A 23,847-nucleotide genomic window follows, 5' to 3' on the forward strand; every position below is an offset into this window, starting at 1 on the left:
CAGGAGAGGGTTCACTTTAGATCAAGACAGAAGTAAATTAGCAAAGAAATAAGCCTTGGAAAAGATTTTCTTTTTTAAATTTTAGAAACAAGGCTGGCTTACGTTTGCTGATCAGTGTCAAGGTACACTTTCAGATGGGGCCAGAGGAGAATTGCTGCGAATTAATATGCAACTCAGTTTTCAGTCTTAGTCCTTAGAAGGGTGTTGTTGTTCTTCTAGGTGACTGTATGTTGCTAAATTATAGGATTCAAAGTGCACAGATACCTGGCTACACATTTACTTAGTGGACTGTTGTCAGACTGTTGGTCTACACATACCTAACGCAAATTTAATGCTTCCCACTAAAATTGCAATCAACCATCCATCAAACATCAAGGAGGAAATACCCCTGAAGTCTCCTGGCCTGAGCTCAGTTAGAATGTCGCGTGCTGGAGCTTTCCAGCGGGGTAAATGGGAGCGTTAGGAATCTTGTAAAGAAGCCACTACATTATACACATACACACGCACAGACACACACACACACATATATGGCTATTCCATTCTGAGCCTACACTAACCATTGTCTGGCTCTTCCTCAGATCCCCTTTACTCTTCTGTTCATTGTCTGCAAGTATACCACACTTGCTGGGTTTTAAGTCACATTGAGACAAATTCCATATTTAATTAATCTTTTTGTCTCCCATTGTTACCAAAGACAGCGCTTTGCAAACTACAGGTGATAAAAAAAAATGTGAAATACATAATGAAACATATTTTACTAACCACACCAGACAGGGAAACGCATTCACGGAGTGCCCGCTGAATACGTGTTTCCATATGCAGGAAGCCTGACTCCACTGCTCAGGGCCCTTTGCAGGCCTCATGAGGACTCATCCCCAAGCTAACAGTCTTAAAACAAGACTGACTTACCTGCGTTTACCTGTTTTGCTCTCTAGGTCCACTCTTAATGCCTTTACTGGGTTTCCTGGCCGCTCTTTCTAGTTTTCATGAGGTTAATTGGTTTCTCTAGCTCACAAAGTTTTCCTTCCGTGTTCTCTGGTTAGTTTTTATTACCTGCTCCCACTGTGTCTGGAGTTGGTTCCTTCCGGTGGGTTCGTGGTCTTCCTGACTTCAACAATGAAGCCACGGAACTTTGCCGTGGGTGTTACAGCTCTTAAATATGGCACGGACCCAAAGAGTGGGCAGTAGCAAGGTTTGTTTTGAAGAGCAAAAGAACGAGGACTCCACAGCATGGAAGAGGACTGAGTGGGGTACGCTGCTGGCTGGGGTGGTCGGCTTTTATTCCCTTACTTGTCCCCGCCCATGTTCTGTTTTTGTCCTATCAGAGTGCCCTTTTTTCAATCCTCCCTGCGATTGGCTACTTTTAGGATCCTGCTGATTGGTGCATTTTACAGAGCACTGACTGGTGCGTTTTACAGAGCACTGATTGGTGCATTTTACAATCCCCTTGCTAGCTACTGAGCGCGGATGTGTGCATTTTTATAGATCACTGATAGGTGCATTTTACAATCCTCTTGTAAGAAAAGTTCTCCAAGTTCCCACTCGACCCAGGAAGTCCAGCTGGCTTCTTCACCTTTCACCATGACCCCAAAAGAGTGCTTTTTGTGTAGTCTACCTGGTGACCTGACCTCTTTGGCATTGCCTCAGGACTTATCCATGATTTTGCCCTGTCAGGAAGCACTGTTGAACCCTGGAAGATCAGACCTAGAAAGGGAGGTGAGTCATTGCATTTGAGAGTGGGAATGTAAATTAAAGTTTATCTCATCCAACCGTCTATTTTGCAGCTGAAGAGAATAAGCCGTAAACCTAGAGCAGAGAGAATGCATAGTACTTAATCTCAGGAAGCCTCAAGCCCAGCAATTTTCAACCAAAGACAATTTTGCTCTCCATAGGACATTTGACAATCTCTAGAGACATTTTTGTTTGACAGGATTTGGGTGAGGGATGCCGCAGAAATCTGGTGAGCAGAACCAGGAAAGCTGCACATCTTGTAATGCATAGGACAACCCTGTACCTATAAAGCATATTTCAATCCAAAAAGTCCACTGTGGTAAGGTTGAACAACCCTGTTCTGGTCCATTAAGGTAACATGAAGTCAAAAGACATGGATAAAATAAAAATGGTAAATTTAGTATTTTGAGATCTGGAGTACATATTGTCCACAGAGTAACCACCTTAGAATAATAAGTGCTCTTAATAGTGGTGACTATGGCACTATGTTTAAATATTGATGAACAAATGTGGTACCAGGAGCACCTTACATTCGAGTACAGAAAATATGTGTCCTCCAGTCTTGTTCAGCCTGGTGTTCCCACAGCATGAACTTGGGAACTTGCTTGTTGTTGTGTGACTTAGGCTCTGAGCCCATAGCAGAGGTCACAGGCCCCCGTGCGTGATCCTACATTTATTCTGACCCATAAACTAGCTTGCCATGTTAGTGAAAGAAGGATAGTGTTTTGAGAAGGGCCTTGATCTTAAAGTCAAGGGGTTGGTCTCTGAACTCCAGCTCAGGTGGGGATGTTTTACGTGACTTGGAGCAAGTGCATCTTCTCATTCTGGGTTCAGTGTGTTTCATTCGTTCAGTGCTGCAGGGGCCCTAGCCTCAAAGGCAGTAGCTCCAGCTCTGATAATCTATGGGATTCTTTTTCCTACCCCCAAACTTCCCTCCTAGATATAAGAGTCAGGTGGCAAACAAATTCCCTAACAGCATTTCCCTTTATAAACTGGAGCACCACTAAGGGCATGACTAAGTAGAGAAGCACAGAGGTGTGTGGAACAGGGAGGCATTTGGGGTTAGAAACCTGACTCTGAACACTCATTAACCCCATGCCATTGGGCAGTTAGTAAACCTTTCTGGTCCTTAGTTTTCTCATCTGTAAGGTGGGAATGATAATAATAATACCTATCCATATGGTTTTTGATGAGAAAAACTGAGATAATAAGTGCAAAGTGATTAGAACGGCCCCCAAATAAGGAGCTGAGGGGTTTCTGGGTCAAAGTTAGCAACATTATTCTCCTCCTCTAAGCCAGTTTGTTTTCCATGGAAAATAGAATTCTGACCATTGTTTTGGGTAATATATTTAATTCTGTGTGAATGAGAAAAAAAATGCACAAATGTGCTATGACCCCAGCAGAATACTTGGTGCCATTTACAATATAATAGTAAAAGAAAATCATTTACCCACTGGCACGGTAGCTAGTTTCCCTGTCTATTCCAGTTCCATATGTCCCTTCACTGTAATTTAGACTAAAACGCAAGTGTCCCTGGGCAAATATGACTCCCTTTCTTTTGCTTCTGGCTGGGGAGAGAGCTTTTCCAAGATCACACTCCCTGTGTCCCTGCCCTCCAAGAGGTCACTTGGCTCTTTCTTTTGGCATGTTGCCCCAATGTTAGTTAGTACGAGTCTTTCTCAGATACCAGCTCTCTCATTAGTTCTATTGGTTTCAACAGCTCCATGGACACAATAAATGCAATATTTAACACCCAAGAGGGAAGTGTTTCACTTGGATGATTCTTTCATCATCTCTGCCCATCTGGAGCTCCCTTTAAACTCATGGAGCACCAACTGCCTAGGAAAACAATGAACTTTGGTGACATTTCCTTTCCTAAGCAGACTGGGCTCCCAGAAAGTAAAGTTGGTGCCAGGAAGGGTGTTTTGTTTTGTTGTTTGTAGGTGGGAGGAGAGTTGATCCTTCATAGATGATATTGGTTCCATCATTTCCTAGGGAATTGCACTGAGATTTGATTAGATTTCCACCTTTGATTGACACCTGTTAATAACCTGCAGGATGGGTGGAGGATGTTTATATTGTCAGCCAGAGTTATCTGTGACTATTTTTCATCAGTTTTGTCACTCAAGGGCAGCAGTGAAGGATATTATTTTTTTCTTAAAATGTTGTTATGGATCTACAGACACTGGATGGGGGAAATTGTCCTGTACATCCACCTTCACGCTGGTTCTTAGAAAATATATTGCCAGGATTGCATGCAATATTCAAATAATGCATTTATGTACTTTTATTATCCTACTTTGGATATGGTGACAGGCAGCTTTGTGACAAAGCTATTTATTCCCTATATTAATCTTGGGAGTATGCTTCCATCCAAGGATTTTTTTCATTAATTAGACTTTATATTTCAAAATTTTCTCTAAACAAGATTCCAAACTTTTGAAGTTCAAGTTCATTGACTCTTGGCCAAAAAAAAAACAAAAAAAAAAAAGGGAAAGAAACAAAATATCTCATATCACTTGGAAAACACGGTTGAATGTAAAAGCAGAAAAATAAACGTTGATACTAAAAATCCACATTTGTTGTGATGCTGAGTATATAACAGATAAAAAATTAGTAGAAAATCAGCAACACTTAGAAATAAATAAAAAGTACAATTAGTCTTGGTTTTTCCAAAATCATGACATCTTCCAAATATTGTAGACATGGGCAAAATGAGGCATCTTTCAGATGTTTTCTTAAAATATAAGATTGGATTTGTATAAATAAAAGGTGTCAGCATCTAGTGAGCTAAAAGAAACCCTGCAATGAGGGCTATTTGCCGTGAATGCTTTGATAGATGAATGTCCCAGGTTCACCAGTCCTGGCCTAAGGAAGAGAACAGCTTCGTCTTTCTCTCACACTGTAGTGCCATCACACCTCCCCCTGCCTTGTCCTGTCTCCAGCACGTCAAGAGAAAGTGTCTAGGAGAGCCAAAGGCGAGCAGGTTAAAGGACGCCGAGAAACTCTTAATGGCACAAGCTCCAGAAGAGCGGACTGTCATGCCCCCTACCCTTTGGAGGCTTTTGCTGTGTCAGCCTCAGCCAGCAGCCCCAGAGGAAAGGTCAGATGACACATATCTTCCCCTTACTCCATGCCAGACCTGGGCAGATTCTGGTATTCACAATTCCCGTCTGCAATTTATCTGCAATTACAGAATATATATGCCCCTTTCATCTAGATTTCCTGGCTAAAGTAAAAATATGCCAAATACATTTAAAAATAACTCATTTAAAGCCTGGTGACAGTGCTGGGTCTGTTCCTACTTATCATGCAAAAAAGGCACCCTTTTTATTTTGCCTTTCCCCAGAGCTAAACTGTATGGGTATAAAATTTTTTCCATCTCTTTCCATCTGCCTTATTTTGGATCTGTTTTGCCATTCAGATGTCTGTTTTTTCCCACACTTTCTTGAAATTACCCTTAAAGAGCAATGGGGAAGTTTTCAAAAAGTACAATTCATTAAAAGACTCTTTTCAATCAATCACTCAGTCTTCTATTTACCTAGAGCATGATTTTAGCCCTGGGGGTTTTGAAACTTGAGAAAAAGGGGGAAGAACAAGGAAGCAGGAGAGAAAAAAAATAACAGAACTACATTTGTTTTTAGAATGGTTTCAGACATGTGTATCATTATTTAATTCTTTAAATGCCACTAAGCTGAACGCTTACACAGAACCAAGACATAAACCCAGATTTTCTGACTCAAACTTGATTGCTCTTTTCATAGTAGTTCAGAAAGAAAGCAAGGAACTTGGACCAAAGCTACAGCCAAACACTGGCAATAATTAACTGGCTTTCTGTTGTCGAAGGATAAGGCAATTTTGATAATGACTAAGGGCCAAAGAGTAAACAAAGCCTAAATAAATTTTAAGATTTGTCTTAGCTTCCCACCGCAGGTAAGAATGTATTTATGACTCTTTCCCCACCATGTGAATAAGGCTGCTCACTTTATTAGCCAGCTGAGTGTTCTGACCTCTGTGCTTCAGGCACATATTGAATTCTTTCTTCATTAGCATAAAAGTAAACGCATTGTCTCTTCCTGAGAGAAGCATTCTTAGAAAAGCAGTGCAAGCTTTTTAGACCACCTTGTTGATATTTATGAAAACTTGGCCTCATGCTTGGGAAGACGCTATGATTACGCTGCTGTCTATCTAAACAAGCTCCTCCCTGCTTCTTCAGAAACAGAGCATAAGTACAAAATAAACAGAAGAATCATTCCTGATACTGGCAGTTGTGGAAGAATTTCCACATAAACCTTATAATCTTGTTGCTCACAGAAATCTTATGCGACAGTCCTGAACCAGTTCTGCCCAAAGCAACATCACTGCCTGGGCCTCCCCCTGAACTGCTCGCTCTGCTGCTGTGGAAAAAGCACCCACAGCCAGACTCCCAGCCTCCCAGCCTGCTCCTTCTATGGTCTTCCCCATCCCAGTCAGTGCCAATGTGTCATCTTCCCAGTTGTTCTGGCCAAACTTTTGGGGTCGTTCTGACGTCTCTTTTTTTTCTTTTTTTAACATCCCATTCTTTATTCATACAAAATCCTATCAGCTCTACCTTCAAGACATATTCAAAATCTTATAATTACACACCACGTCTACTGCTACCATCTGGGACCAAATCAGTCTCCTAACTGTCTTCTTCCATTGCCTCTAATTGTGTGTCCTGAACCCAGGCCAGAGTGATCATTTAAAGGTGTAAGCCAGATTACCTTCAAAACTTGCAATGGTCCTCATCCTATTCTCAGTAAAATACATGGCCTAACTGCTCCCCTCCATTTTCCCCTATCCAATGCCTCTTTTTACAAGGCATAAGATCCAGAAAGACAGAAATTTGCATCTAATTCTTTTACCACTGCATCTTTAAGGCATAGAATAGTACTTGGGATTGAGTGGGTGCTAAATAATTATTTGTTGGATGAATTAAGAAGTAGGAGGAGTTAAGAGTCTCAAAGCAAATGGTTGTGAGTTTCAGAGAGAGTGGTAGTTTGAGTAAAAAACGAAAGAGATACTGAGAAAGAATATTTTAGATGTTTTGTTGAACATTAAAAGGTACCCTGTCCCCATTTATGTTTTCTTAAAACTGAAGAAAACTTGAAATTTCTTTCAGTTCTTTTATCTGTTGGTATTTTGTGCTTTTGACTTAACACTCTTCAAACACTGGATCATGTAGGATTTTAGTTAAATTCTGCTTATAAATTATTTGTACCATTGAGTGGGAGGTCAAAGGACATATGAAAAGCCCACACTGACTTTTGCCATATACCTGCACCCACTTGTTTGTAACTCTTTGATCTACATTCTAGCTCTGAGCCACTCAGCAAAGCTACCTGCATCCTGATGCTATTCACAAAGGGAATTTATCACCTTGGTCTAGGATCATGAAGCCTCATTGCCCTTCAGGTTACCAGAGGACTGGGCGGACATCCAGCCTGCCAGGCAGCAGGACCTACAGGGTGTTTGCTCAAAGCCCTTGGCAAGCCCACTGCTCATGCTTGTGCAGCCTATTACAGTAATGGAGGTGAGGCAGATGAGAGTTTCCGAGGAACCAATCTCCCCGGAGTAGATTCAGTGCCTAGAATTTCTACTGAAGCCACCTGAGAAGAAAACAGGTCTATCTGAAGTCGAATGTGATTAAAAAAACAAACAAACAAAACAACAACAACAACAAAAACACAGGCAGAGCTATATAATACTCAAAAAAGACAGAAAAAAAACCCTAATTCTTTCGTATCATTTTGGGAAATATTCCATTTCCCACTAAAAATCAGTGATGAAAACAATCCCCTAAGGTGGCTGAAAACTAAGGGACTCCAAATTTAGCTGAATTGTCACAGTGTCTCGGGATTGCTTTGAACTATTTTTTAAGTGTAAGTTTATTTATATATAATTTAAACTTAGAGGGAAAAAATGATAAAATATCTTATAGAATGTTACCCAGATTCACTAATTGGTAACATTCTGCCTAACTTTATCATTTGTGCTCACATGTTTACTTCCTTATATAAGTAATTGAGAATAAATTATAAATCATTGAGAATAAATTTGAGCTATCATGCCCGTTTTTCCCCTAAAATATTTTAGTATTTGTTTCTTAAAAATAAGGACATTATTATTAATATATATATATTTTTGAGATGGGGTCTCGCTCTGTCACCCAGGCTAGAGTGCAGTGGAACGATCTCCGTGCACTGCTACCTCTGCCTCTGGGGTTCAAGCATCTCTCTGCCTCAGCCTCCCAAGTGGCTGGAATTACATGCACCTGCCACCACGCCTGGCTAAGTTTTGTATTTTTAGTAGAGACAGGGTTTCACCCTCTTGGCCAGGCTGGTCTTGAACTCCTGACATTGTGATACACCCGCCTCGGCCTCCCAAAGTGCTGAGATTACAGGTGTGAGCCACTGCACCCGGCCAAGGACATTATTTACATAACCATAGAAATATTCTTAAAATTAGGAAATGTTTGCATTATTATAGTACTACTATCTAATTCGTAATTTCTATGCAAATCAATTTCTCAGTAGCATCCTTTATACTCTGTCATCCTGGTTCAGGAGCCAATCCAGAATCATACACTGCATTTGATTGTCAGGTACCTTTAGCTTCCTATAATCTGCAACCTTCTTCCAGCTTTCTTTCTTTTAAACCTTAAGTATTAAAGATGCAGGCCAGTCAGTTTGTAGAATGTTCCTTAATTTAGATATGCTGGATATTTCTTCACTATTAGATGCAGGTTATGCATTTTTGGCAGGAATACCTAGAAGTGATCCTGTAATCTTCTCAGAGTATCTCATTAGGAGGCATGTGAAATAGGTTTGTTCCATTACTGGTGATGTTCACTTTGATTACCTGATTAAGGTAGCATCTGGGAAGTTTCTAGTATACCAAGTTACTATTCATTTTTTCTTTGTAACTTATAAGTAATTTGTGGGAAGATATTTTAAAACTATACATATATATATATATCTTGTTCCTCCTCAGACATTCATCCAATAGTTTTAGTATTCATTGATGATTATTGCCTGAATCAATTATTTCTGTGGTGGTTGCAAAATGGTGATGTTTTGATTCCACCTTTTATTCTACATTGTTAGTTGGAATTATACTGTAGAAGATATTTTTTCCTTTTATTCCATGTAGTCATTCGCTTATTCTGTTATCTATTTAATTCCATACAACTCATTAATTTTATTCTACTCAATGGATTAACATCTGCTATTTTTGTTATAGTCTGTTAAAAACCATTAAAAAAAATTTTTAATACTCAAATTATCCCAGATTTGGTTAATGGGAGTCCCTTCAAGTTGGCTCCTGTGTCATTTCAAATGTTCTGATGGTTTTGTGAGCACTTCTTTATTTTGTGGACCATGAAGATGTTCTAGGTTCATCCTGCAGACCCTAGATCCAACCATTTCAGCAAGGAGTTTGTGTTGCTACTGAATAGCTTATATACTTCTTTTCCTCCTCATTTATCTCACAGCTTGAACATTTAGGTGTTCTCATTGCCCTTGAGGAGAACCTGTGATGGACCAGAGCTTTCGGGGCCTTCTTATAACCATGGTCCTAAGGTGCTCCCATAGACTAGCACTGAGCCGTGAAGGGACCAAAGCGAATTGGGCCCCATCGCAGATGACCAATTCTCCCTCTCTTTCTCTCACTCTCTCTTTCCCACCATATACCTATTTCTGACATAGGTAGTTTTTCGATGTTATGCTCATATGAGAAGTATTTACCTAGCTGAATTGGTCATGTGAAAGCCTGATTTTAAACCTACTGTGTGAGCACATTCGAGATAATTTCACTTGCCCTTGGGCTCAGAGTGACCAGTTTGGTAATCACTCTCAAAATAAAAAAAGTTTATCAACTGTAGGAAATGAAAATGAAAGTAATGTACAATTGCAATGGAATACTAAGCAAGAGAAAGTGCTTAGATCAGAAGCAAACTAAGCTCTAACTCTGGAATAATTACAATAATACCAATAATAACTGATTCTAAAAGTATCACTGGAAAGTTTTGCAGCACTTTATCAAATGAAGTCTTCAAATAATATGCAAAAAGATGTTTCCAGAAGGGAATGGGGGCTGTCCAAGTTCCCCCATTCTTGGAGAACTGCAAGTGGAGGAGACATCAAATAGCAGCTTTTGTTTTCAACCTGAGTCTATAGGGGTGTGAGGTTTCCCCAGCAGGTGAAACACTCTTCAGAAAGAAACATGCCGCAGTCTGAGTCTCAGCTCTCCCTGATTAGCAAACTGTGACTCAGGTGAAACTTCTGGACTGCAGGAACTACTTTTGAATATGTCTCTAAAAGTGGTAGTGCAGTGCCTGTTTCCATATGTAGGAGGCCCTGTTCTTTCTGGGACTCTCTACTGACATAGCTGGGATATATGTCTGTCCTGGGCTTTGTTCACATCATAAGAGCTGTAGGGAGGCCTCTATGAAGAAAATTCTGTCTTTTGAGAGTTCAGGGCCCAGGCTGGAGCAAGGACATGCCGGTTGTTTAACGGTGAGAGTTATAAACTGGAGTCTTTCTCTGTGTCAGGGCTGGCCTTCCTTTCATGGAGTTTACACAATGGTCCTGATTAAAGTGGACTGAAAACTGGAAAGGAGACTGAATGCCTCCATTTGGTCAAGGAGACAGGATGGAGAGAATTGCTCAGTAGCAAGACTCATGGAGACATGGAAGTCAAGGGGGCTGAGAGGTGGTGAAGAGTCCTCCTAGAGGCCGCATGTATGGCCATCTGCCTTCACAAGATGCTCTCTTCTCACATGGAGTGGATTTTTACCATATGAAAAAAAAAAAGTCTTGTCCCCAGTTCACTCCTGCTCAGTAGCACAGAACTCCCACTCACCCTGCAAGCAGCTCTGCAGTTCTTCCTTGAGGTGGGGGAGGCAGGAAGCTGGCTGACAGCTAAGTATTCCTGGCCATGCCTCCCTCTCCCAATAAAGTGCTCTCTGGCAGCCAGGAACACAGCAAAGTGCCCTCCTGCACAGACCCACGCATGGACGTGATCCAGTGGAGACCCTCCACCAAGCAAATGGCTGGTCTTGTTTTTAATTCAAGTATTAAAATAGCAGTAATTTGGCACTGATTAGCAATGTTAGTCCCGAAGGCCAAAGGAGGACTGGCTTTCTATGTGAGGCTCTAAACAATTACTTCCTTTGGATAATCACTTTTTTAGAGGCCAACTATGCATATAAATAGCACATCATGCCAGCGCTTGGCAAGTTTTTTATCAGCATCAACTCAGGCAACTTCTACAGCCATCGTGCCCCAGGCTCTATAAATGGCCCATCCCTCCAGCCAAGCCTGAGACAAACATACTGGCCAGGAGACTCCCAGAGAAGAGGCTGAGAGGGCTCAGGCACAGCTCCTCCTCAGACGCTCATGGTCCTTTGCTCAGGGGCCAAATTATCTATATCACTTATCTATGTATCTGTATAGATGTATCTAGTATATAATATCTATATCTTTTCAAATATACATTTGGAATTCTACTATTTCAGAAGGGCCTTCTGTCCCTATTTGAATGAACCTGGAGCCATATCAGTTAGGAATGCCATAATTAGACAGTAGGACTAGGAATGCAACCATCTACCCACTCCTGGGTTCCCTCATCCAAAGGTTACCCAGCGCTTCTTGGTACCAAGCCCAGCCCAGGGCACTGGGAATTAGTAACGTACTTGAATATAAACAAAACCCTCCGATTTCAGCAGAGGGTAGAAACCATTCACCTGACATAGTGCAAACAGCATAGGGCATATCAACAAGGTATAAACAGAGTCTTGCGGGACAATTTCAAAGTGTAAAATTCAGCCTGAGGAGGGGAGGCAAGGAAAACTTCACAAAGGAGATGACTGAACTGAATCGTGAGTAATGAGAAGTTCACCAGTCAGAGAAGAGAGGGGCAGAGGCTCACGTGAAGTCAGGATGGGGAAGACTGAGTTCCATGTTCACGTCGCACAGGATGCACGTGAGAGTGAAGTGGGCGGTGGAGCAGGTAGCGGGAAAGGTGAGCGGGAAAGGGCAGGTAGGGCTGCAGGGAGAGAGGGGTGATGCTGTGGGGTGGATGCAGGCTCTTCCTGCCAGTGCAGAATTGTGTGGAGTCAAAAGAAATGAAAGCTCTAGGTCCATCTTTTTATGCCTGTTCACTGCTTTGGGCCTGGTCTGGAAGCCTGAAACTCAAAGACAGCAGAATCACCAGTCCTGCTTCACCACCACCCATCAAAGTTCAGGTTAAGAGCTGAGGTCTACAGTGAGCCTCTCAGCCTCTGGGTCCCCAGGGAATAGCTTCTTATCTATTGGCATATATATGTATATGTGTGTATACATATTCTAACATATATATTTGTGTGTATACATACAAACACACATACACACATGCACACACATTTACTGAGCAAAGCAGTTTGCATCTAATGTGTATAAATATCATTTCCATTTCAAAGACGAGTCAGTTAATAAACAAATACTTACAAAGCAGCTACAATGGGCAAGGTCATAGGCACTAGGGATACAGCAGCAGCATTGCCCTCATGGAGTTTAAAATCCACTTGGAAACATACAAGAGCTAAGCTTTCCCGAGCACTTACCCCATGCCAGACACAGCTTCAAGCATTTTTTATGAATCAACTAATAGGATTCTCTCAACCACTCTAGACGGCAGGCATGACTGCCTCCATGGCACATGCTAGCTGAAGTGCAGGTATGTTGAGGCAGTCACCCAAGACCACCACCTAGGAAATCATAGTCAATAATTGAACTCAGGAGACCTGGCTTCAGTGACTGTGCTTTTAAGTAAATGATTCTGTTCTTGAATGAATGAAATCAGTTTGGAGGGGTTAGTTTTGTGAACATCACTCAGTAATTCTGATGTGTCAAGAGTTCATGCTTTGGCCAGTCTACTATGATGACATACATCTCAGAAGTTTTCCCAGCTGGTGAGAGATGATCTGTTTTCAGGACCAGAGCTTCCAATGGCAAGGAAGATACTGAACACCATCAGTTCTGATAGTCACCCACAATTCTACTTACTTACGGTAATTCACTGAACACCCCATCATATTAATTCTTTTTTTAGACGGAATCTTGCTCTGTCGCCCAGGCTGGGGTACAGTGGTGTGATCTCAGCTCACTGAAACCTCTGCTTCCTGGGTTCAAGTGATTCTCATGCCTTAGCCTCCCAAGTAGCTGGGACTACAGGTGCGTGTCACCATGTCTGGCTAATTTTTATATTTTTACTAGAGACGGGGTTTCATGTTGGCCAGGATGGTCTCAAACTCCTGACCTGAACTGATCAGCCCACCTTGGGCTCCCAAAGTGCTGAGATTACAGGCATAAGCCACTGTCCTTGGCCTCCATCATATTCATTTAGCTATGGGATTTACCTAGCAAACCATAGCATTTCAATTAATCTATAACTGCACAGAGTCACTTCCTCTGTCTGGCAGAAACTTTCTAGAAATTTCTACTCTGTCAGTCATCAAAACCTATGTTATTTACTCACCTATCTCCTTAGTGAATGCCTGCCAAGAATAGGTATTCGTTACGATAGATAAAAGATATCCTCGGAATGTCCTGATACACTTCAGATGAGTCCCAGCTGGGAAAACTTCTGGGATGTATGTGATTATAGTAGACTGGTCAAAGCATGAGCTCCTGACACAGATTAGAAGGGGGTGATAGGAATCCTGGGCCGAGGGTCAACATGGAGGAGTTAGAGACTGCTACATCTGTTTATTACAATTCACACCATCTCATTTTTACTCCCCAGGCTGGTGAGATCTGGGGAAACAGTTTGTATCTAATTAGATTACATTCTCATAAATCTTTTAATTTACACTTGATAACACTAAAGTTCATTTGTTTCATGCCTACCCATTTAAGGCTCTTGAAATCTGCCAGCATGTTTTCCAGATGAATACCATTTCATTTCTTGACAATCCTTAAGACCTTCTAAAATATTTGAGATTACAAAAAGTCTTCTATTTGACTACAAATATTCTAGACAAGTGGTTTCAGAAAAAATGCCCCAAGCAACTCCTGATGTTAACATTTCTGTCCCTGGGAAAGTGATCATTTATAATTACGCCTTATTTTTGGCCCTTAAAAGTTACAAAATATTCATGCCATCTTCTTATGATTATTTGAAGCATATTGATGTAGGGCCTGGTCAAATGCTTATTGAAAACCCATATTTTCAAGGCTCCCATATTCTCATATATATCCATGTAACATTTGAGAAAGCAACTTAGGAATAGTGTAAAATTGCTGTTCCTGGTAATAGTAGAGATAACACTAGTGGAATATGGGTAGCTGTCCTTGTCTACTGCACTGTGTTTCTGAAAAGAGCATGCATGGTGGTAATCATATAGACATGGATGGAGCTTGGGATTCTTGAATTCTAGTTCCAGCTCAGCTGCTGCTGGTTGCCCAACCTTGGGATAGTCTTGGGGGAGCAGTGGCTAATCTTCTTGGGACTTCCTGTTTTTAATCCATAGTAAGAGTGGTAGGGTAAAGTCTTCTCCAAGAAAAATGGGGTTTGCAGTGTCATCCTGCTGGCTAGTAACAGACCTAGAATTGCTGAGTCAGATCTCTAGTTCCAAAACGTGAGCATGGAAGTTGTCAGGCACTTCTGGGCAGGAGGCCTCTGATATCTGGTTGACGGTTCTCACATCCTCCTGGGTGCTTAGATTTCTCACATTCCAGCACATGCACATGGTCTGACAGTGGTTCTTCACGAGGAGTGGAGGTGGGGAGCATGGAGAGTGTGTGAGAGCCACCTGGGCACCTTTTTGTCAAAATATACTTCCCCTCCCTATACCTTTCCTCTTCTCTCCAGCACAACTCAGCGTTGATCTACCTAGCTGGCCACCTGTTAATTTCCAGATGATGCTGACATTCGTCTCCCAAATCCACCTCAACTAGAAAATTCAACATACCTGCTGTCCCAGGTAAACTGGAATCTAGCATCTCTCTCAATAAAGGCTTAGCAAAAGTTCGCTGACACTGCTATGGCATTTGGCCCTACAGCCAGCGAGTAATTCTATTCTCCAGCTGCTTTCAGCATTATAAGGTATTCACATTCCCTTTTCATTTGGAAATCACTAGCAATGTGCTTCTAAAATACTGCAAAGATAGATATTCTAAAATTCTCTCAGAGCCTTCTGAAAGCAGAAATAACTTTTCCATGACTTTTTCCTACAAAGTGACTTGGAAAAAATATTTCAATCTGCAGAATCAATTCCCTCTCAGAGCAGTGCATACACTGTGACAACCCCAAGGACATGGATTTGAAGGAGAATTTTCTCCTATGACATCATGCAGTAAGAAATTCCCTCAATTCCAGACACTTTATTGATTATATGGTTTGGGATCAGCCAGCTCATTTGGGTGACAGATGATTCTTGCCCTTGTGCTACCCTTGTATTTCTCAGACTTTAAAAGATTTTGAAAAGATCATGAATATTAAACAGAGACCCTGGGTGAAGAAATTCTCATGCTAGGGACCATATTGTTGTTTATCAAAGTCTGTTTGTGTTTTATTTAGATGCGTATTTGCTGGGTAGTCTTTTTATTGTTTGCCCTGGTGGAAATGACAACCCATAAACACATTTTACAAAATCTTTGCTTTTAAGATTTAAACAAGGGATGTGCCTGAGCCAAGGGCAGCATGCCTCCTAGGGTGACAAGCTATTCTGGACGGGTTCCCCACCTCCCTCCCCTGAAGCTGTTTTATCCAGGGCCATCTGGTCAGCCCGGCATGCTTGGAGGAGCAACACAGGGGTCCAGATGGATGGGTTCTTGGAGAGTTCTTTAAAAACCCATGCACCCAACCCCTGAATAACCATATGCCAAAAGGTCACCGCCTCCTGAGTGGCATCCTTCCTGGGTCTCTCTCTGTGGTTATTCATTCGGATTCAGCACCCTGGTGCTTGAAGGGGTTATGGGGTTTTAATTAATTCATTATTATAATTATCCTAAGTGCTGGTATCGTTGGTGTCAACGTTCCATGTCATCTGAGGTTTCAGAAAATAAAACCAGAAGGAGGAAGTGGGATATGCTGAGCGGTCTCTGTGCCAGACAAAAGCAGAGCCACCCCCGAGAAGTTGGCAGCATGGGTCGGGTCAAAGATTGTCAGTTTTGTCACTATCCTTCAACATGAATGCCAGCAATGACTACCACACCTTTAAGGCACAGAAAATGGTGTTATCTATGCTCTGCAGGTGGGTACCCAATGGAGAGAAGGAAATGTAAGAGAAGAGTGCAAATGAGAGGGGGGATTAGTCTATTTCTCCCATACTTAAGCCATACCCTCAGGAAATTTAGAAAAAAAAAGGCATTTTAAGAAAGTGAATTTATTCTCTGATTCTCTTAAGTCCAGCTTTCCCTGAAGGTGAAGGTTAAGCAGTCTGACATTTACAGTTGTCTCTCAGCCCTAGGGTTTCCCCATTTCGGGGGCTCTTTGCAAAGCTCTCAGCAAATTCATTAGGATGCAGCCAACCACAGCAGCCTGGTATCAGGACATCTCCTCTGCCCAGGGCACCCTAGACCCATCTTTATGGCTTGTCTGCTCCATCACAGATTCAGTGGCCCCTTCCCAGAGAGATAAGTCAATGCAACCTCAACTGGTGACTTGCTATGAGTGGCACACACTTCACAAGGGTCCCTCAACAGTGTGAAAAATCTCATTAAAGCCTGATATTTGCTGAGCATCCCCAGAGGGCAAAGGTGTCCGTTCCAATCACAGAGCCCCACTGCAGAGCCCAGCAGACAGTATGGGGGCATTGAGACTGAGCTGTTATCTTCAGGCCCCTTGTTCCTCAGCCTTCATCACGTTCTGCAACCCTGAAAGGCTCATGCACCCTTGCAGAACCCATCTGATTTGGATCCTCAAAATATTTTCCTCACCTCCGCCCTCCCATCATTTTCCTCATGGTCTCCTTGTTCAATAACTTTGCCAGCAGTTTGTTCAAAACCAGTGTAGGAACCTGAATAATCTTTCCATTCAGTTTCTTTCTACTTGCAAGAGAATGGAGAGACCTAAGGAAGCGAGGTCTTCCCAGTGGACACCCAATGAGGAGCCACTTCTTTCCTGTGTGTACTTGGACGTACTGGGCAGTTGTCTCTGCTTAAACCCCATATGGGTTGGGAATTCATACAAATAAGGACAAAAAGCCCCAATGGCCTAAGCTCCCCATTGTCCAGGCAACCGTTTGGAATGGCGATTGTAATCACTGGAGATATACTGATTGGCTACAATCCTGGTTCCAAGAAGCAACGTCGGGAGGTAGCTCCTTTCTCAATGCTTTGGATGTGTAGAGAGGGTATCTAAACTACCCCAGGAAGTTGAGGAGGTCACTTTTATATAGACTTGCATCTATTTTCCCTAAGTGAAAACATCCCTTCCCTGGATTCAGTTGTGGTTAATTAACCAAAGCCATTCCCAGTGTCTATGTTTGAGCTTTACCTACCAGAACTCTTTGTAATTCAGCCTCTATCTCTTTTTCTCTTCCTCTCTACCCCACCAATGCTGCAAACATTCTAGCACCTACTGCATCAGCTACGTATTCATGTTTTACATACAGAATCACTACTTTTCACCAAAGCCTGCAAGATATTTATATCATCATTCTATAATCCCTCCCCTAATGGTTGTATGTGAACTGTGTATTAGTGTTCTCCAGAGAAATAAAACTAATAGGATATATATATATAAAAAATATAGACACATGTATATATATAGTGTGTATATATACACTATATGTAGTATATAGTATATAGTATATATACATGTGTCTATATATACATGTATATAGTATATATATAGTATATAGTATAGTATATGTATATAGTATATAGTATATATATACTATAGTATATATAGTATATATAGTGTATATATACATGTATATATAGACACATGTATATAGTATATATACATGTATATATAGACACATGTATATAGTATATACACATGTATATATAGACACATGTATATAGTATGTACACATGTATATATAGACACATGTATATAGTATATACACATGTATATATAGACACATGTATATAGTATATATACATGTATATATAGACACATGTATATAGTGTATATATACAGGTATATATAGACACATGTATATATACATGTATAGACACATATGTATATATATACACTATAGATATACTACATATACACATGTATATATATGTACCACACACACACACACACACATATGAGAGAGAGAGAGATTATAGAAATCGGCTCACATAGAGGTTGAAAAGTGCCACGTTCTGTTGGAGAACCAGAAAAGCAGGAAAGCCAGTGGTATAGATCAGTCTGAGTCTGAAGGCCCAAGAATCAGGAGCATTAAGGTTCCAGGTCTGGAGAAGGCGATGTCTCAGCTCAAACAGAAGCACATTTTCCCTTCCTCTGTCTTTGTGTTCCGCTCAGGCCCTCGATGGACTGGATGATGCCCACGCACACTGTGAGGGTGATCTGAATTCAGCCTGTCAGTTTCAGCGCTCATCTCTTCCAGAAACACCTTCCCAGACACACCCAGAAATAATGTGTCACCAGCTATCTGGCATCTTTTAGCTTTGTCGAATTGACACATAAAATTAATCATCACAAACAGCGCACAGAAAAGCACAGAGGACAATGGACAAATGCATATGTGCCCATCATCTAAATGTAATGTGTTACATTCTGTCACTTTTACTTTAGACATTATTAAAGAATGGATAAAAATCTTACAGATACACTTTAAGTCTCTTTTGAATCCTTCTGCCCAATCCCATATAAGCAGCCACTATTGATGTGTATCTTTCAAGTCCATATTTTAAAATTCTTTCTGGGAGAACAATGAAGTGATTGAGTAACTTGCCCAAGGCTACCCAGCTACACAAAGATACTGGGCCTGGAATTCCAGCTCCCTCCTGGGATTCGAAGCCATAGGGACCCACGGGCACATGCAGGAGCTTGACAAAGGGGTAGCAATGGAAAAGGTGCATGTCATCACTGAAAAAGAGAGTGCCTGGAAGAGGGGCAGGTAGGGAGAGATACGGTTCTTTTTAATTCAGCATTCTGGCAGAGAAGTGGTGGGATGGTACTTTAGATGGCATCCACATTTTCACTGCATGGCCAGCTCTATTGACACTACCTCCTTTTTCCCATCTCCAAACTTTCAAAATATAATGAGAGTATCTGTAAACCTAGGAAAGGTAACAAGAAGCTGTCCTTAGATCTGCCCCTTTCCCTCTTTTGATCCATCGTCTTGTACTTCTAGGCTTAAATGGCTTTGCCATGTCCTGCAGTGGATATTCTTCTAGATCCCTGGTAATTTAAAGTACTATTATTCTAAAGTTTCAAGAGCCAACCATTTTGGGTCTCCTTTGTATATCTGTCAAATGATGATAATTATAGGTCCTCTGAGTATCTCTTAGGGTCATTTGAAGGAGAAAATGAGTCCAAAGTCATTTATCTTGGCCGGGCATGGAAGCTCATGCTGGTAATCTCCCAGCTACTCGGGAGGCCGAAGCGGGGGGATCGCTTGAGCCCAGTAGTTCAAGATCAGCCTGGCAACCTGGAAAAACCCTGTCTCTACAAAAAATACAAAAATTAGCCAGGCATGGTGATGCATGTCTGTAGTCCCAGCTACTCGGGAGGCTGAGGTGGGAGGATCACTTGAGCCCGGGAGGTGGAGGATGCAGTGGGCCGAGATTGCACCACTGCATTCCAGCCTGGGTGACAGAGAGAGGCTCTGTCTCCAAAAAAAAAAAAAAGTCATTTATCTAATAAATATTTACTAATTATCTACAATGTGCACCGGCTTGTGCTACTAGGGATACAAATGTGAACAAAACAAATTGCTGTCATCACAATTTATCATCTAATTGAGAAGAAAAAAAGAAAAATACTAAAATATATTTTTCTAAAAGGGGAATATAAGGGACTATGCAAGCATCAAGGAGGGGCACCTCATATGGACATAAGAGATAAATGATAACACAGGCTTCCAAATGGGGCTCTGAGTGATGGGTCTGGTTGGCCAGAAAAAGACAGGGGTGATTATACACTTTGTTCCACACATGGAAGACAATGTGGTTTTTAAGATAGGCTGGTCCTGCGGTGCAGGCACCCATCAGTCCACATCACCACAGCATGACTGTTTTCCCTTGAGTTTTTTCAGGAATCCCTTATACGATCTTCAGCTCCCCTCCTTGCTGTCCTTAGTCCTGATACTCTTTACCGCAGGTTCCCTCACCCATTGGTCTCCAGCACCTCACAGTGACTGCTGAGAGTGGAGGCATACTGAAAACTGATGGAATAAAGGAACTAATGAAGAGTGCCAAATGCATTGGCAGCCCCGTCCCCTCATGCCCAAGGGATTCCTCAGATACCCCTACGGAGGTGGAATCCAGATTCATTGCTCTTCTGACAGTTGTCCTAATGCCTGCCTTGCAAAGTCAGTCTGAAGGAGCTGGCAAATAGCTTTCTCAGCCTCCCCTTCCATTTCGAATGTAAAAAGTAGGAGGGATGAAAAAATGGAAGGGGAATAATCTCCAGAAAGGGTTTCCTTTTATTCCTTTTGGAATCCACTTTTCTGTACCACTCCCTGAGCCAAGTTCTCCACTCCACAAAATGAACTTCTCCCTCATGTGCAGGGCATGGCTCAGACTTTCAAATGGTGTAGTCCCTGCCAGTGGAGAGGACCCCTGGAGGTATCTCAGAAGAAGCGTGAGTCTCTGAAGGAGCCTCGGCTGCCATAGCTTGGCGTAAGCAGCCTTCTCATGGGTGGGAGCTCTTTGTCTACTGACTGTGAACTCCAGGGTGGAAAAGATACAGATTCCCAGGACTGTCACTGTTGCTCCTGAGAAAAGCTGCATCTTTACAACGAGCTTTTCATTGACACCAGGAGAGGGAGAGCTGTTACTGTGACCAAGAGAGTGGAGAAGAAATGCCAGTCAAAATGAAGCTCTCATGAGGACCCCAGGAAGCCCTCTCTGTAGCCCGGGCTTCTGCTTCTGGCCATAGTGCAGTAACAGAAACCAGTTTTGCCTTCCTACCTGAAACAATCAAAAAACACACAGAATATCTATAGCAATCATCTTCGAGGCCCTGAACATCAGGTGATAAGAGACAGAGGTCCGCGAGAGCTGGAAAACAAAGTAAACCCGCAGTTGTGACAACTCATTGCCTTAAGAGTTTACACAGGGGAAGGGGAAACAGGTGGGAACTGAAAGACTCTCTGAGTTGAAGAGATGAAGTTGAGAGTCTGGGGCAGATCAAAGCAGCTGGAGTTTCCAGAATGGAGTGCTAGAGAGGAGAGAGTTAGCTACACAGAGAGAGAGCTTCAGAGATCTACAAAGAACTCCTCCCAAGTACTCAGTTGAGTACAGATCAGACCATGCATGTAAGGGAACTACCCAAGGCAGGGGAGAGGGTTAGTAGTAGCAGCACACAGGGCCAAGAAGAGTGCTTGCTCCTAGCCACCACACAGGAAAGCCGTGTAATGCACCGGATATTGGGTAGAGTACACCGAAAGATTTTCAGTAAGGAGGGATTAGTCCTAAGTTCTGCCTAATACATTTCAGAGGCAAAACCCAAATGGATGAAATTATTTTCTTGTAATTCAAATGTATCCCAGGCAAAGGTCAATAATACTTACAGAAAAATAGAAATATCTTGTGCACAACAAGACACAATTCCCCATGCCTGGCATTTAGTTTAAAAAGTATCAGGCATGTAAAGAAGCAAGGACTGGGTGTGGTGTCTCACGCTTATAATTCCAGCATTTTGAGAGGCTGAGGTGGGAGGACTGCTTGAGGCCAGGAGTGTGAGACCAACCTGGGCAACATAGCAAGAACCCATCTCTACAAAAATAATAATAATAAAAAGCTGTGTGTGTCATGGCACATGCCTGTAGCCTCAGCTACTTGGGAGGCTGAAGCAGGAAGGTAACTTGAACACAGGAGTTTGAGGCTGTTGTGAGCCATGATCACACTATTGCACTCCAGTCAGAATGACAAAGCAAGAACTTATCTCTAAAATAAAATAAATACATAAATAAAAATAAAGAAGCAGTAAAATATGATTCATGTTGAAAAAATCAGTCAATTAAAAAAAACAAGAATTGACACAAATTAGTAACCAAGGATACTAAAACGGTTATTATAACTGTATTCCATATGTTCAAATAGTTAACAGAGACATGAAAAATGAGCAAACAATCATCTAAGCCACACTTCCAGAAATAAAAAGCTACAATGTGTGAGATAAAGAAAATACTAGATAAGAATAATGACAGATTAGACAATGAAGAAGAAAATACTGAACTCAAATACACAACAATAAAAACTACTGAAAATGAAGCATAGAAGAAAATATATGATAAAAGAAAATGTGTGGAACATTAATGATCTGTGAGATAACTTCAAGAGGCCAAATATACATGTAAATGGAGTTGCTATAGGAAAGGAGAAAGGAACATAAAAATGTTTTTAGAAATATTGGCCAAACATTTTTTTCATTTACATTAGCACCAAAATATTGAAATACTTAGATATAAATCTAACATAATATGCACAAGATTTGAGAAAAACTACAAATTCTGATAAAAGAAATCAAAGACCTAAATAAATTGATATTTCGTGTTCATAGATAGAAAGACAATATTATTAAAACATTACTATGATGACTTAAGACTCTAAATTCTTTAATGGAAACACTAAGACCCCCAAATAACCAATACAATATTAAAGAAGAACAAAGTAAGAGAACTGGTACTATCCAAATTCAAGACATACAAAGCTACAGTGATCCAGACAGTGTGTTATTAGTGAAGGAACAGACAAACGGATCAATGTAACAGCACAGGGGGCTTGGAAATAGAACCACACAAACATAGTCAACTAAGTTTTGACAAAGGAGCTAAAGAAATTTAATTAAGAACAGATAGGCTTTTCAACAAATAGTGCTGGAATAATTCAATATCCACATGCAAAAAAAAAATGAATCTAGACATAGACCACTGTAGGCTGAATATTTATGTCACTCCCTCACTGCCTCTGCCAAAATATCTATGTTGAAACCTAATCCCCAGTGTGATGATATTTGGAGGTGGGAATTTGGGGTGGGGAATAGGTCATGAGAGCAAAGGCCTCATGAACGGGATTAGTGTCCTTACACAAGGGACCCTAGAGAGGGCTTTTGTACCTCCCACCATGCAAGGACAGAGCAAAAGATGGCTGTCTGTGAACCAGGAAGCAGGCTTTCAGCAGACACTAAATGTGTGTTTTGAACTTGGACTTCCCATACTCCAGAACTGTAGGAAATAAATGTCTATTTCCTACAGTTGTTTATAATCTACCCAGTATGTTTTTACAGCAGCCAAAATGATGTAAGTCACAGACCTTACATCTTTCCTCAAAATTAAATCAAAATGGACCATAAATTTAAATGTAAAAAGCAAAACAGCACAACTTCTAGAGTATAACATAGGAGAAAATTATTTTAAAAAGTTCAACATCATATGTCATCAGAGAACGACAAGTTAAAACAACTATGATCTCCCACTACAGACCATTAAAATTTACTACAATTAAAAATAGTGACAACCCCAAATGTTGACAAGGATGTGAAGCAACAGGAACTCTCAATCATTGCTGGTGGAAATGTAAAATGATGCAGACAATTTTGAAGACAGTTTGCAGTTTCTTACAAAGTTAAACATAGGCTTCCTCTATGATATAGCAATAACACCCTTAGGTATTTACCTAAATGAGTTAAATACTTATGTCCACATAAAAACCTGCCCATGAATGTTTGCATATATTTAAGACCTAAAATTTCAAGTGCTGTCTTAACATCTTTGAACCTCACAGAGCCCAGATGTCTAATTGTATGTTCTTTTTGTCTTTATATGGACAACTGGTTTTTGACAAATGTGTTAAAGCAATTCAGTGGAGAAAAATAGTCCTTTAAACAAATGGTGCTGGAAAAATTGCATATCCATATGCAAAATAATGGACTTCAATCCACATTTTATACCATATACAAAAATTAACTTAAAATGGATTATGG

At 41.2% G+C, this 23,847-nt stretch overlaps 1 protein-coding gene across 5 annotated transcripts in view; it reads right to left on the minus strand.

The window, feature by feature from the left end:
* The window catches only part of OPCML (opioid binding protein/cell adhesion molecule like), a 1,145,446-nt gene that overhangs the window by 710,311 nt on the left and 411,288 nt on the right, over nt 1-23,847 (minus strand). The window contains exon 1 of one of the 5 annotated variants that reach the window (XM_057299298.2): nt 18,033-18,051. The exons of the other annotated variants lie outside the window; for them this stretch is intronic. The gene's annotated coding sequence lies outside the window, so the exon portion shown is untranslated. Of the gene's footprint in view, nt 1-18,032; nt 18,052-23,847 lie in introns of those variants that run through there. 5 annotated transcript variants of the gene reach the window in all.

This window comes from Pan paniscus, chromosome 9, assembly GCF_029289425.2.
Source record: "Pan paniscus chromosome 9, NHGRI_mPanPan1-v2.0_pri, whole genome shotgun sequence".
Taxonomy (NCBI): Eukaryota; Metazoa; Chordata; class Mammalia; order Primates; family Hominidae; genus Pan; species Pan paniscus.